This window comes from Taudactylus pleione, unplaced genomic scaffold (assembly GCF_031769625.1).
Source record: "Taudactylus pleione unplaced genomic scaffold, aTauple2 ptg000050l, whole genome shotgun sequence".
NCBI lineage: Eukaryota > Metazoa > Chordata > Amphibia > Anura > Myobatrachidae > Taudactylus > Taudactylus pleione.
This window is the reverse complement of record NW_028284452.1, coordinates 2,905,001-2,917,500: the sequence shown is the minus strand read 5'-3', so window position 1 is coordinate 2,917,500 and position 12,500 is coordinate 2,905,001. Positions and strand designations below refer to the sequence as shown.

The following is a 12,500-nucleotide window of genomic DNA, read 5'->3' as shown; positions in this document are numbered from 1 at the left end:
TTCTAAGGTAGATACGATTTTGATATGGCATATTTTTGATTAGTTGATTTTAATTTACATATGCAATGTAGCTTTTTCTATATTTTGTTTTGCTGCAATATTATATTTGGGCCCCATTATTTCTTCAACAATTAAACACTTAAAAAAACAAGCTAAATTTGAAAAGTGAAAAAGTGTTGATATTTTAAAGTATCTCTAATCTTGATGTAAATGTGGCTACAGATGGAAGATCTATGAAAACTGCTTTCTAAACTAGCTGTTGCCAGATGATAGAAAAATAACAAATTTAAGTTAAACTTCTGACTGTAGAGGAGTTTGGTACAGCAATCCTTAGGTCGCTGGTTCAATTCTGGCTCGAAGGAAACTATTTTTTTTGATTATCTTAGATGGCCATTTATGTAATTTTACACATTCTAAACCATGCAAACCATGCAAAACATAAACCCTTCTCCTAATTATGTTAAAATAAACACTTTAACACATGTGAGGTAGTTGTGGCCGAGTGGTTAAGGCGATGGACTAGAAATCCATTGGGGTCTCCCCGCGTAGGTTCAAATCCTGCTGACTACGTGCAGATTGATGTTTTCTTTTTCTTCAAATTTTACCAAATCTTGCAGCTAGTGATGCTAAGAGTGAGAACAGGCATTAGTGCATCAAAATATTTGGGATGCCAGTCTGTTCTCTTTTTTATCTTTCACACATTTTCTTCCATTCATTGAGCCTAAGCCCAGTCACTCTTAGCAGCCACACTGATTACCTTTTATTTATTTGGAAATGCATATTCAATGTCAACATTGAAAGAAATGTTTGTATATCTAGCAAAATATCAAAGACATTTGGCACACTAGAAGGTGCAAAATTAACATCAATTGTTAGGAGATTAATCTGTTAATCTGTGAGTTCTAAGGTAGATACAAGACAAATTGTGTTTTGATATAGTATATTTTTGATTAGTTGATTTTAATTTACATAAAGAAATTAGCTTTCCATATTTTGGTTTGCTGCAAGACTATATTTGGGCTCCATTATTTCTTGAACAATTAAACAGTTAAAAAAACAAGCTAAATTTGAAAAGTGAAAAAGTGTTGATGTTTTAAAGCTATATCTAGCAAAATATCAAATACATTTGGTCATTAGAATGTGCAAAATTAAGCCCAATTGTTAGTAGATAAATCTGTTAATTTGTGAGTTCTAAGGTAGATACGATTTTGATATGGCATATTTTTGATTAGTTGATTTTAATTTACATATGCAACGTAGCTTTTTCTATATTTTGTTTTGCTGCAATATTATATTTGGGCCCCATTATTTCTTCAACAATTAAACACTTAAAAAAACAAGCTAAATTTGAAAAGTGAAAAAGTGTTGATATTTTAAAGTATCTCTAATCTTGATGTAAATGTGGCTACAGATGGAAGATCTATGAAAACTGCTTTCTAAACTAGCTGTTGCCAGATGATAGAAAAATAACAAATTTAAGTTAAACTTCTGACTGTAGAGGAGTTTGGTACAGCAATCCTTAGGTCGCTGGTTCAATTCCGGCTCGAAGGAAACAATTTTTTTTGATTATCTTAGATGGCCATTTATGTAATTTTACACATTCTAAACCATGCAAACCATGCAAAACATAAACCCTTCTCCTAATTATGTTAAAATAAACACTTTAACACATGTGAGGTAGTTGTGGCCGAGTGGTTAAGGCGATGGACTAGAAATCCATTGGGGTCTCCCCGCGTAGGTTCAAATCCTGCTGACTACGTGCAGATTGATGTTTTCTTTTTCTTCAAATTTTACCAAATCTTGCAGCTAGTGATGCTAAGAGTGAGAACAGGCATTAGTGCATCAAAATATTTGGGATGCCAGTCTGTTCTCTTTTTTATCTTTCACACATTTTCTTCCATTCATTGAGCCTAAGCCCAGTCACTCTTAGCAGCCACACTGATTACCTTTTATTTATTTGGAAATGCATATTCAATGTCAACATTGAAAGAAATGTTTGTATATCTAGCAAAATATCAAAGACATTTGGCACACTAGAAGGTGCAAAATTAACATCAATTGTTAGGAGATTAATCTGTTAATCTGTGAGTTCTAAAGTAGATACAAGACAAATTGTGTTTTGATATGGCATATTTTTGATTAGTTGATTTTAATTTACATAAAGAAATTAGTTTTCCATATTTTGGTTTGCTGCAAGACTATATTTGGGCTCCATTATTTCTTGAACAATTAAACAGTTAAAAAAACAAGCTAAATTTGAAAAGTGAAAAAGTGTTGATGTTTTAAAGCTATATCTAGCAAAATATCAAATACATTTGGTCATTATAATGTGCAAAATTAAGCCCAATTGTTAGTAGATAAATCTGTTAATTTGTGAGTTCTAAGGTAGATACGATTTTGATATGGCATATTTTTGATTAGTTGATTTTAATTTACATATGCAATGTAGCTTTTTCTATATTTTGTTTTGCTGCTATATTATATTTGGGCCCCATTATTTCTTCAACAATTAAACACTTAAAAAAACAAGCTAAATTTGAAAAGTGAAAAAGTGTTGATATTTTAAAGTATCTCTAATCTTGATGTAAATGTGGCTACAGATGGAAGATCTATGAAAACTGCTTTCTAAACTAGCTGTTGCCAGATGATAGAAAAATAACAAATTTAAGTTAAACTTCTGGTGATATTTAGCAAATCATTAAGCATGATTATTTGTGATGCTTATGCAAAACAGGAATAAACATATAAATAACTTTTGTCTAGTTTAATTACTTTATTGGGTAAGTTTTAGATAGTGAAAAGTTTTACATGTCCACTCCATCAGATATAGTGTAGATGATTTCTATAGGGAACCTTCGATAGCTCAGCTGGTAGAGCGGAGGACTGTAGAGGTCTCCCCGCGTAGGTTCAAATCCTGCTGACTACGTGCAGATTGATGTTTTCTTTTTCTTCAAATTTTACCAAATCTTGCAGCTAGTGATGCTAAGAGTGAGAACAGGCATTAGTGCATCAAAATATTTGGGATGCCAGTCTGTTCTCTTTTTTATCTTTCACACATTTTCTTCCATTCATTGAGCCTAAGCCCAGTCACTCTTAGCAGCCACACTGATTACCTTTTATTTATTTGGAAATGCATATTCAATGTCAACATTGAAAGAAATGTTTGTATATCTAGCAAAATATCAAAGACATTTGGCACACTAGAAGGTGCAAAATTAACATCAATTGTTAGGAGATTAATCTGTTAATCTGTGAGTTCTACGGTAGATACAAGACAAATTGTGTTTTGATATAGTATATTTTTGATTAGTTGATTTTAATTTACATAAAGAAATTAGCTTTCCATATTTTGGTTTGCTGCAAGACTATATTTGGGCTCCATTATTTCTTGAACAATTAAACAGTTAAAAAAACAAGCTAAATTTGAAAAGTGAAAAAGTGTTGATGTTTTAAAGCTATATCTAGCAAAATATCAAATACATTTGGTCATTAGAATGTGCAAAATTAAGCCCAATTGTTAGTAGATAAATCTGTTAATTTGTGAGTTCTAAGGTAGATACGATTTTGATATGGCATATTTTTGATTAGTTGATTTTAATTTACATATGCAACGTAGCTTTTTCTATATTTTGTTTTGCTGCAATATTATATTTGGGCCCCATTATTTCTTCAACAATTAAACACTTAAAAAAACAAGCTAAATTTGAAAAGTGAAAAAGTGTTGATATTTTAAAGTATCTCTAATCTTGATGTAAATGTGGCTACAGATGGAAGATCTATGAAAACTGCTTTCTAAACTAGCTGTTGCCAGATGATAGAAAAATAACAAATTTAAGTTAAACTTCTGACTGTAGAGGAGTTTGGTACAGCAATCCTTAGGTCGCTGGTTCAATTCCGGCTCGAAGGAAACAATTTTTTTTGATTATCTTAGATGGCCATTTATGTAATTTTACACATTCTAAACCATGCAAACCATGCAAAACATAAACCCTTCTCCTAATTATGTTAAAATAAACACTTTAACACATGTGAGGTAGTTGTGGCCGAGTGGTTAAGGCGATGGACTAGAAATCCATTGGGGTCTCCCCGCGTAGGTTCAAATCCTGCTGACTACGTGCAGATTGATGTTTTCTTTTTCTTCAAATTTTACCAAATCTTGCAGCTAGTGATGCTAATGGTGCATACACACGATCAGATTTTTTCTTCAGATATGGACGATAACGATTTAAAAATCGTTCAGTCGTTCATATCTGAAGGAAAATCGTTCATATCTGACATGCCTGAACGATGGACGATCAACGATGCGCGTTCCCGTTTGTCAGATAACGATATCTGACATCTGATGGGTTTGCAGTCAGACTTGGACGATTCCATTCATTTTAATGCAGTCAAAAATCGTTCAATCGTTCAATCGTTCAAATCGTTCAAAACTTTGGTAAAATCGTTCAAATCGTTCAGATCGTTTAATCGTTCAATCGTTCATCTGACAAATCTGACAAGTCTGACAAATCTGACCGTGTGTACGCTCCATAAGAGTGAGAACAGGCATTAGTGCATCAAAATATTTGGGATGCCAGTCTGTTCTCTTTTTTATCTTTCACACATTTTCTTCCATTCATTGAGCCTAAGCCCAGTCACTCTTAGCAGCCACACTGATTACCTTTTATTTATTTGGAAATGCATATTCAATGTCAACATTGAAAGAAATGTTTGTATATCTAGCAAAATATCAAAGACATTTGGCACACTAGAAGGTGCAAAATTAACATCAATTGTTAGGAGATTAATCTGTTAATCTGTGAGTTCTAAGGTAGATACAAGACAAATTGTGTTTTGATATAGTATATTTTTGATTAGTTGATTTTAATTTACATAAAGAAATTAGCTTTCCATATTTTGGTTTGCTGCAAGACTATATTTGGGCTCCATTATTTCTTGAACAATTAAACAGTTAAAAAAACAAGCTAAATTTGAAAAGTGAAAAAGTGTTGATGTTTTAAAGCTATATCTAGCAAAATATCAAATACATTTGGTCATTAGAATGTGCAAAATTAAGCCCAATTGTTAGTAGATAAATCTGTTAATTTGTGAGTTCTAAGGTAGATATGATTTTGATATGGCATATTTTTGATTAGTTGATTTTAATTTACATATGCAACGTAGCTTTTTCTATATTTTGTTTTGCTGCAATATTATATTTGGGCCCCATTATTTCTTCAACAATTAAACACTTAAAAAAACAAGCTAAATTTGAAAAGTGAAAAAGTGTTGATATTTTAAAGTATCTCTAATCTTGATGTAAATGTGGCTACAGATGGAAGATCTATGAAAACTGCTTTCTAAACTAGCTGTTGCCAGATGATAGAAAAATAACAAATTTAAGTTAAACTTCTGACTGTAGAGGAGTTTGGTACAGCAATCCTTAGGTCGCTGGTTCAATTCCGGCTCGAAGGAAACAATTTTTTTTGATTATCTTAGATGGCCATTTATGTAATTTTACACATTCTAAACCATGCAAACCATGCAAAACATAAACCCTTCTCCTAATTATGTTAAAATAAACACTTTAACACATGTGAGGTAGTTGTGGCCGAGTGGTTAAGGCGATGGACTAGAAATCCATTGGGGTCTCCCCGCGTAGGTTCAAATCCTGCTGACTACGTGCAGATTGATGTTTTCTTTTTCTTCAAATTTTACCAAATCTTGCAGCTAGTGATGCTAAGAGTGAGAACAGGCATTAGTGCATCAAAATATTTGGGATGCCAGTCTGTTCTCTTTTTTATCTTTCACACATTTTCTTCCATTCATTGAGCCTAAGCCCAGTCACTCTTAGCAGCCACACTGATTACCTTTTATTTATTTGGAAATGCATATTCAATGTCAACATTGAAAGAAATGTTTGTATATCTAGCAAAATATCAAAGACATTTGGCACACTAGAAGGTGCAAAATTAACATCAATTGTTAGGAGATTAATCTGTTAATCTGTGAGTTCTACGGTAGATACAAGACAAATTGTGTTTTGATATAGTATATTTTTGATTAGTTGATTTTAATTTACATAAAGAAATTAGCTTTCCATATTTTGGTTTGCTGCAAGACTATATTTGGGCTCCATTATTTCTTGAACAATTAAACAGTTAAAAAAACAAGCTAAATTTGAAAAGTGAAAAAGTGTTGATGTTTTAAAGCTATATCTAGCAAAATATCAAATACATTTGGTCATTAGAATGTGCAAAATTAAGCCCAATTGTTAGTAGATAAATCTGTTAATTTGTGAGTTCTAAGGTAGATACGATTTTGATATGGCATATTTTTGATTAGTTGATTTTAATTTACATATGCAACGTAGCTTTTTCTATATTTTGTTTTGCTGCAATATTATATTTGGGCCCCATTATTTCTTCAACAATTAAACACTTAAAAAAACAAGCTAAATTTGAAAAGTGAAAAAGTGTTGATATTTTAAAGTATCTCTAATCTTGATGTAAATGTGGCTACAGATGGAAGATCTATGAAAACTGCTTTCTAAACTAGCTGTTGCCAGATGATAGAAAAATAACAAATTTAAGTTAAACTTCTGACTGTAGAGGAGTTTGGTACAGCAATCCTTAGGTCGCTGGTTCAATTCCGGCTCGAAGGAAACAATTTTTTTTGATTATCTTAGATGGCCATTTATGTAATTTTACACATTCTAAACCATGCAAACCATGCAAAACATAAACCCTTCTCCTAATTATGTTAAAATAAACACTTTAACACATGTGAGGTAGTTGTGGCCGAGTGGTTAAGGCGATGGACTAGAAATCCATTGGGGTCTCCCCGCGTAGGTTCAAATCCTGCTGACTACGTGCAGATTGATGTTTTCTTTTTCTTCAAATTTTACCAAATCTTGCAGCTAGTGATGCTAATGGTGCATACACACGATCAGATTTTTTCTTCAGATATGGACGATAACGATTTAAAAATCGTTCAGTCGTTCATATCTGAAGGAAAATCGTTCATATCTGACATGCCTGAACGATGGACGATCAACGATGCGCGTTCCCGTTTGTCAGATAACGATATCTGACATCTGATGGGTTTGCAGTCAGACTTGGACGATTCCATTCATTTTAATGCAGTCAAAAATCGTTCAATCGTTCAATCGTTCAAATCGTTCAAAACTTTGGTAAAATCGTTCAAATCGTTCAGATCGTTTAATCGTTCAATCGTTCATCTGACAAATCTGACAAGTCTGACAAATCTGACCGTGTGTACGCTCCATAAGAGTGAGAACAGGCATTAGTGCATCAAAATATTTGGGATGCCAGTCTGTTCTCTTTTTTATCTTTCACACATTTTCTTCCATTCATTGAGCCTAAGCCCAGTCACTCTTAGCAGCCACACTGATTACCTTTTATTTATTTGGAAATGCATATTCAATGTCAACATTGAAAGAAATGTTTGTATATCTAGCAAAATATCAAAGACATTTGGCACACTAGAAGGTGCAAAATTAACATCAATTGTTAGGAGATTAATCTGTTAATCTGTGAGTTCTAAGGTAGATACAAGACAAATTGTGTTTTGATATAGTATATTTTTGATTAGTTGATTTTAATTTACATAAAGAAATTAGCTTTCCATATTTTGGTTTGCTGCAAGACTATATTTGGGCTCCATTATTTCTTGAACAATTAAACAGTTAAAAAAACAAGCTAAATTTGAAAAGTGAAAAAGTGTTGATGTTTTAAAGCTATATCTAGCAAAATATCAAATACATTTGGTCATTAGAATGTGCAAAATTAAGCCCAATTGTTAGTAGATAAATCTGTTAATTTGTGAGTTCTAAGGTAGATACGATTTTGATATGGCATATTTTTGATTAGTTGATTTTAATTTACATATGCAACGTAGCTTTTTCTATATTTTGTTTTGCTGCAATATTATATTTGGGCCCCATTATTTCTTCAACAATTAAACACTTAAAAAAACAAGCTAAATTTGAAAAGTGAAAAAGTGTTGATATTTTAAAGTATCTCTAATCTTGATGTAAATGTGGCTACAGATGGAAGATCTATGAAAACTGCTTTCTAAACTAGCTGTTGCCAGATGATAGAAAAATAACAAATTTAAGTTAAACTTCTGACTGTAGAGGAGTTTGGTACAGCAATCCTTAGGTCGCTGGTTCAATTCCGGCTCGAAGGAAACAATTTTTTTTGATTATCTTAGATGGCCATTTATGTAATTTTACACATTCTAAACCATGCAAACCATGCAAAACATAAACCCTTCTCCTAATTATGTTAAAATAAACACTTTAACACATGTGAGGTAGTTGTGGCCGAGTGGTTAAGGCGATGGACTAGAAATCCATTGGGGTCTCCCCGCGTAGGTTCAAATCCTGCTGACTACGTGCAGATTGATGTTTTCTTTTTCTTCAAATTTTACCAAATCTTGCAGCTAGTGATGCTAAGAGTGAGAACAGGCATTAGTGCATCAAAATATTTGGGATGCCAGTCTGTTCTCTTTTTTATCTTTCACACATTTTCTTCCATTCATTGAGCCTAAGCCCAGTCACTCTTAGCAGCCACACTGATTACCTTTTATTTATTTGGAAATGCATATTCAATGTCAACATTGAAAGAAATGTTTGTATATCTAGCAAAATATCAAAGACATTTGGCACACTAGAAGGTGCAAAATTAACATCAATTGTTAGGAGATTAATCTGTTAATCTGTGAGTTCTAAGGTAGATACAAGACAAATTGTGTTTTGATATAGTATATTTTTGATTAGTTGATTTTAATTTACATAAAGAAATTAGCTTTCCATATTTTGGTTTGCTGCAAGACTATATTTGGGCTCCATTATTTCTTGAACAATTAAACAGTTAAAAAAACAAGCTAAATTTGAAAAGTGAAAAAGTGTTGATGTTTTAAAGCTATATCTAGCAAAATATCAAATACATTTGGTCATTAGAATGTGCAAAATTAAGCCCAATTGTTAGTAGATAAATCTGTTAATTTGTGAGTTCTAAGGTAGATACGATTTTGATATGGCATATTTTTGATTAGTTGATTTTAATTTACATATGCAACGTAGCTTTTTCTATATTTTGTTTTGCTGCAATATTATATTTGGGCCCCATTATTTCTTCAACAATTAAACACTTAAAAAAACAAGCTAAATTTGAAAAGTGAAAAAGTGTTGATATTTTAAAGTATCTCTAATCTTGATGTAAATGTGGCTACAGATGGAAGATCTATGAAAACTGCTTTCTAAACTAGCTGTTGCCAGATGATAGAAAAATAACAAATTTAAGTTAAACTTCTGACTGTAGAGGAGTTTGGTACAGCAATCCTTAGGTCGCTGGTTCAATTCCGGCTCGAAGGAAACAATTTTTTTTGATTATCTTAGATGGCCATTTATGTAATTTTACACATTCTAAACCATGCAAACCATGCAAAACATAAACCCTTCTCCTAATTATGTTAAAATAAACACTTTAACACATGTGAGGTAGTTGTGGCCGAGTGGTTAAGGCGATGGACTAGAAATCCATTGGGGTCTCCCCGCGTAGGTTCAAATCCTGCTGACTACGTGCAGATTGATGTTTTCTTTTTCTTCAAATTTTACCAAATCTTGCAGCTAGTGATGCTAAGAGTGAGAACAGGCATTAGTGCATCAAAATATTTGGGATGCCAGTCTGTTCTATTTTTTATCTTTCACACATTTTCTTCCATTCATTGAGCCTAAGCCCAGTCACTCTTAGCAGCCACACTGATTACCTTTTATTTATTTGGAAATGCATATTCAATGTCAACATTGAAAGAAATGTTTGTATATCTAGCAAAATATCAAAGACATTTGGCACACTAGAAGGTGCAAAATTAACATCAATTGTTAGGAGATTAATCTGTTAATCTGTGAGTTCTAAAGTAGATACAAGACAAATTGTGTTTTGATATGGCATATTTTTGATTAGTTGATTTTAATTTACATAAAGAAATTAGTTTTCCATATTTTGGTTTGCTGCAAGACTATATTTGGGCTCCATTATTTCTTGAACAATTAAACAGTTAAAAAAACAAGCTAAATTTGAAAAGTGAAAAAGTGTTGATGTTTTAAAGCTATATCTAGCAAAATATCAAATACATTTGGTCATTATAATGTGCAAAATTAAGCCCAATTGTTAGTAGATAAATCTGTTAATTTGTGAGTTCTAAGGTAGATACGATTTTGATATGGCATATTTTTGATTAGTTGATTTTAATTTACATATGCAATGTAGCTTTTTCTATATTTTGTTTTGCTGCAATATTATATTTGGGCCCCATTATTTCTTCAACAATTAAACACTTAAAAAAACAAGCTAAATTTGAAAAGTGAAAAAGTGTTGATATTTTAAAGTATCTCTAATCTTGATGTAAATGTGGCTACAGATGGAAGATCTATGAAAACTGCTTTCTAAACTAGCTGTTGCCAGATGATAGAAAAATAACAAATTTAAGTTAAACTTCTGACTGTAGAGGAGTTTGGTACAGCAATCCTTAGGTCGCTGGTTCAATTCTGGCTCGAAGGAAACAATTTTTTTTGATTATCTTAGATGGCCATTTATGTAATTTTACACATTCTAAACCATGCAAACCATGCAAAACATAAACCCTTCTCCTAATTATGTTAAAATAAACACTTTAACACATGTGAGGTAGTTGTGGCCGAGTGGTTAAGGCGATGGACTAGAAATCCATTGGGGTCTCCCCGCGTAGGTTCAAATCCTGCTGACTACGTGCAGATTGATGTTTTCTTTTTCTTCAAATTTTACCAAATCTTGCAGCTAGTGATGCTAAGAGTGAGAACAGGCATTAGTGCATCAAAATATTTGGGATGCCAGTCTGTTCTCTTTTTTATCTTTCACACATTTTCTTCCATTCATTGAGCCTAAGCCCAGTCACTCTTAGCAGCCACACTGATTACCTTTTATTTATTTGGAAATGCATATTCAATGTCAACATTGAAAGAAATGTTTGTATATCTAGCAAAATATCAAAGACATTTGGCACACTAGAAGGTGCAAAATTAACATCAATTGTTAGGAGATTAATCTGTTAATCTGTGAGTTCTAAGGTAGATACAAGACAAATTGTGTTTTGATATAGTATATTTTTGATTAGTTGATTTTAATTTACATAAAGAAATTAGCTTTCCATATTTTGGTTTGCTGCAAGACTATATTTGGGCTCCATTATTTCTTGAACAATTAAACAGTTAAAAAAACAAGCTAAATTTGAAAAGTGAAAAAGTGTTGATGTTTTAAAGCTATATCTAGCAAAATATCAAATACATTTGGTCATTAGAATGTGCAAAATTAAGCCCAATTGTTAGTAGATAAATCTGTTAATTTGTGAGTTCTAAGGTAGATACGATTTTGATATGGCATATTTTTGATTAGTTGATTTTAATTTACATATGCAACGTAGCTTTTTCTATATTTTGTTTTGCTGCAATATTATATTTGGGCCCCATTATTTCTTCAACAATTAAACACTTAAAAAAACAAGCTAAATTTGAAAAGTGAAAAAGTGTTGATATTTTAAAGTATCTCTAATCTTGATGTAAATGTGGCTACAGATGGAAGATCTATGAAAACTGCTTTCTAAACTAGCTGTTGCCAGATGATAGAAAAATAACAAATTTAAGTTAAACTTCTGACTGTAGAGGAGTTTGGTACAGCAATCCTTAGGTCGCTGGTTCAATTCCGGCTCGAAGGAAACAATTTTTTTTGATTATCTTAGATGGCCATTTATGTAATTTTACACATTCTAAACCATGCAAACCATGCAAAACATAAACCCTTCTCCTAATTATGTTAAAATAAACACTTTAACACATGTGAGGTAGTTGTGGCCGAGTGGTTAAGGCGATGGACTAGAAATCCATTGGGGTCTCCCCGCGTAGGTTCAAATCCTGCTGACTACGTGCAGATTGATGTTTTCTTTTTCTTCAAATTTTACCAAATCTTGCAGCTAGTGATGCTAAGAGTGAGAACAGGCATTAGTGCATCAAAATATTTGGGATGCCAGTCTGTTCTCTTTTTTATCTTTCACACATTTTCTTCCATTCATTGAGCCTAAGCCCAGTCACTCTTAGCAGCCACACTGATTACCTTTTATTTATTTGGAAATGCATATTCAATGTCAACATTGAAAGAAATGTTTGTATATCTAGCAAAATATCAAAGACATTTGGCACACTAGAAGGTGCAAAATTAACATAAATTGTTAGGAGATTAATCTGTTAATCTGTGAGTTCTAAAGTAGATACAAGACAAATTGTGTTTTGATATGGCATATTTTTGATTAGTTGATTTTAATTTACATAAAGAAATTAGTTTTCCATATTTTGGTTTGCTGCAAGACTATATTTGGGCTCCATTATTTCTTGAACAATTAAACAGTTAAAAAAACAAGCTAAATTTGAAAAGTGAAAAAGTGTTGATGTTTTAAAGCTATAT

General features: G+C 32.2%; 9 non-coding genes across 9 annotated transcripts; all 9 read left to right on the top strand.

Moving 5' to 3' along the window:
• The first annotated feature begins 488 nt into the window (after positions 1–488).
• TRNAS-AGA (transfer RNA serine (anticodon AGA)) lies at positions 489–570 on the top strand. The gene has a single exon. It is a non-coding gene; the product is annotated as a tRNA-Ser (tRNA).
• Positions 571–1,677: 1,107 nt separating this feature from the next.
• On the top strand, positions 1,678–1,759 carry TRNAS-AGA (transfer RNA serine (anticodon AGA)). The gene has a single exon. It is a non-coding gene; the product is annotated as a tRNA-Ser (tRNA).
• A 2,274-nt stretch (positions 1,760–4,033) lies between these two features.
• Positions 4,034–4,115, top strand: TRNAS-AGA (transfer RNA serine (anticodon AGA)). Its single transcript has one exon. It is a non-coding gene; the product is annotated as a tRNA-Ser (tRNA).
• A 1,465-nt stretch (positions 4,116–5,580) lies between these two features.
• Positions 5,581–5,662, top strand: TRNAS-AGA (transfer RNA serine (anticodon AGA)). Its single transcript has one exon. It is a non-coding gene; the product is annotated as a tRNA-Ser (tRNA).
• Positions 5,663–6,769: 1,107 nt separating this feature from the next.
• TRNAS-AGA (transfer RNA serine (anticodon AGA)) lies at positions 6,770–6,851 on the top strand. Its single transcript has one exon. It is a non-coding gene; the product is annotated as a tRNA-Ser (tRNA).
• Positions 6,852–8,316: 1,465 nt separating this feature from the next.
• Positions 8,317–8,398, top strand: TRNAS-AGA (transfer RNA serine (anticodon AGA)). The gene has a single exon. It is a non-coding gene; the product is annotated as a tRNA-Ser (tRNA).
• Positions 8,399–9,505: 1,107 nt separating this feature from the next.
• On the top strand, positions 9,506–9,587 carry TRNAS-AGA (transfer RNA serine (anticodon AGA)). Its single transcript has one exon. It is a non-coding gene; the product is annotated as a tRNA-Ser (tRNA).
• Positions 9,588–10,694: 1,107 nt separating this feature from the next.
• Positions 10,695–10,776, top strand: TRNAS-AGA (transfer RNA serine (anticodon AGA)). Its single transcript has one exon. It is a non-coding gene; the product is annotated as a tRNA-Ser (tRNA).
• A 1,107-nt stretch (positions 10,777–11,883) lies between these two features.
• TRNAS-AGA (transfer RNA serine (anticodon AGA)) lies at positions 11,884–11,965 on the top strand. Its single transcript has one exon. It is a non-coding gene; the product is annotated as a tRNA-Ser (tRNA).
• The last annotated feature ends 535 nt before the right edge of the window (positions 11,966–12,500 follow it).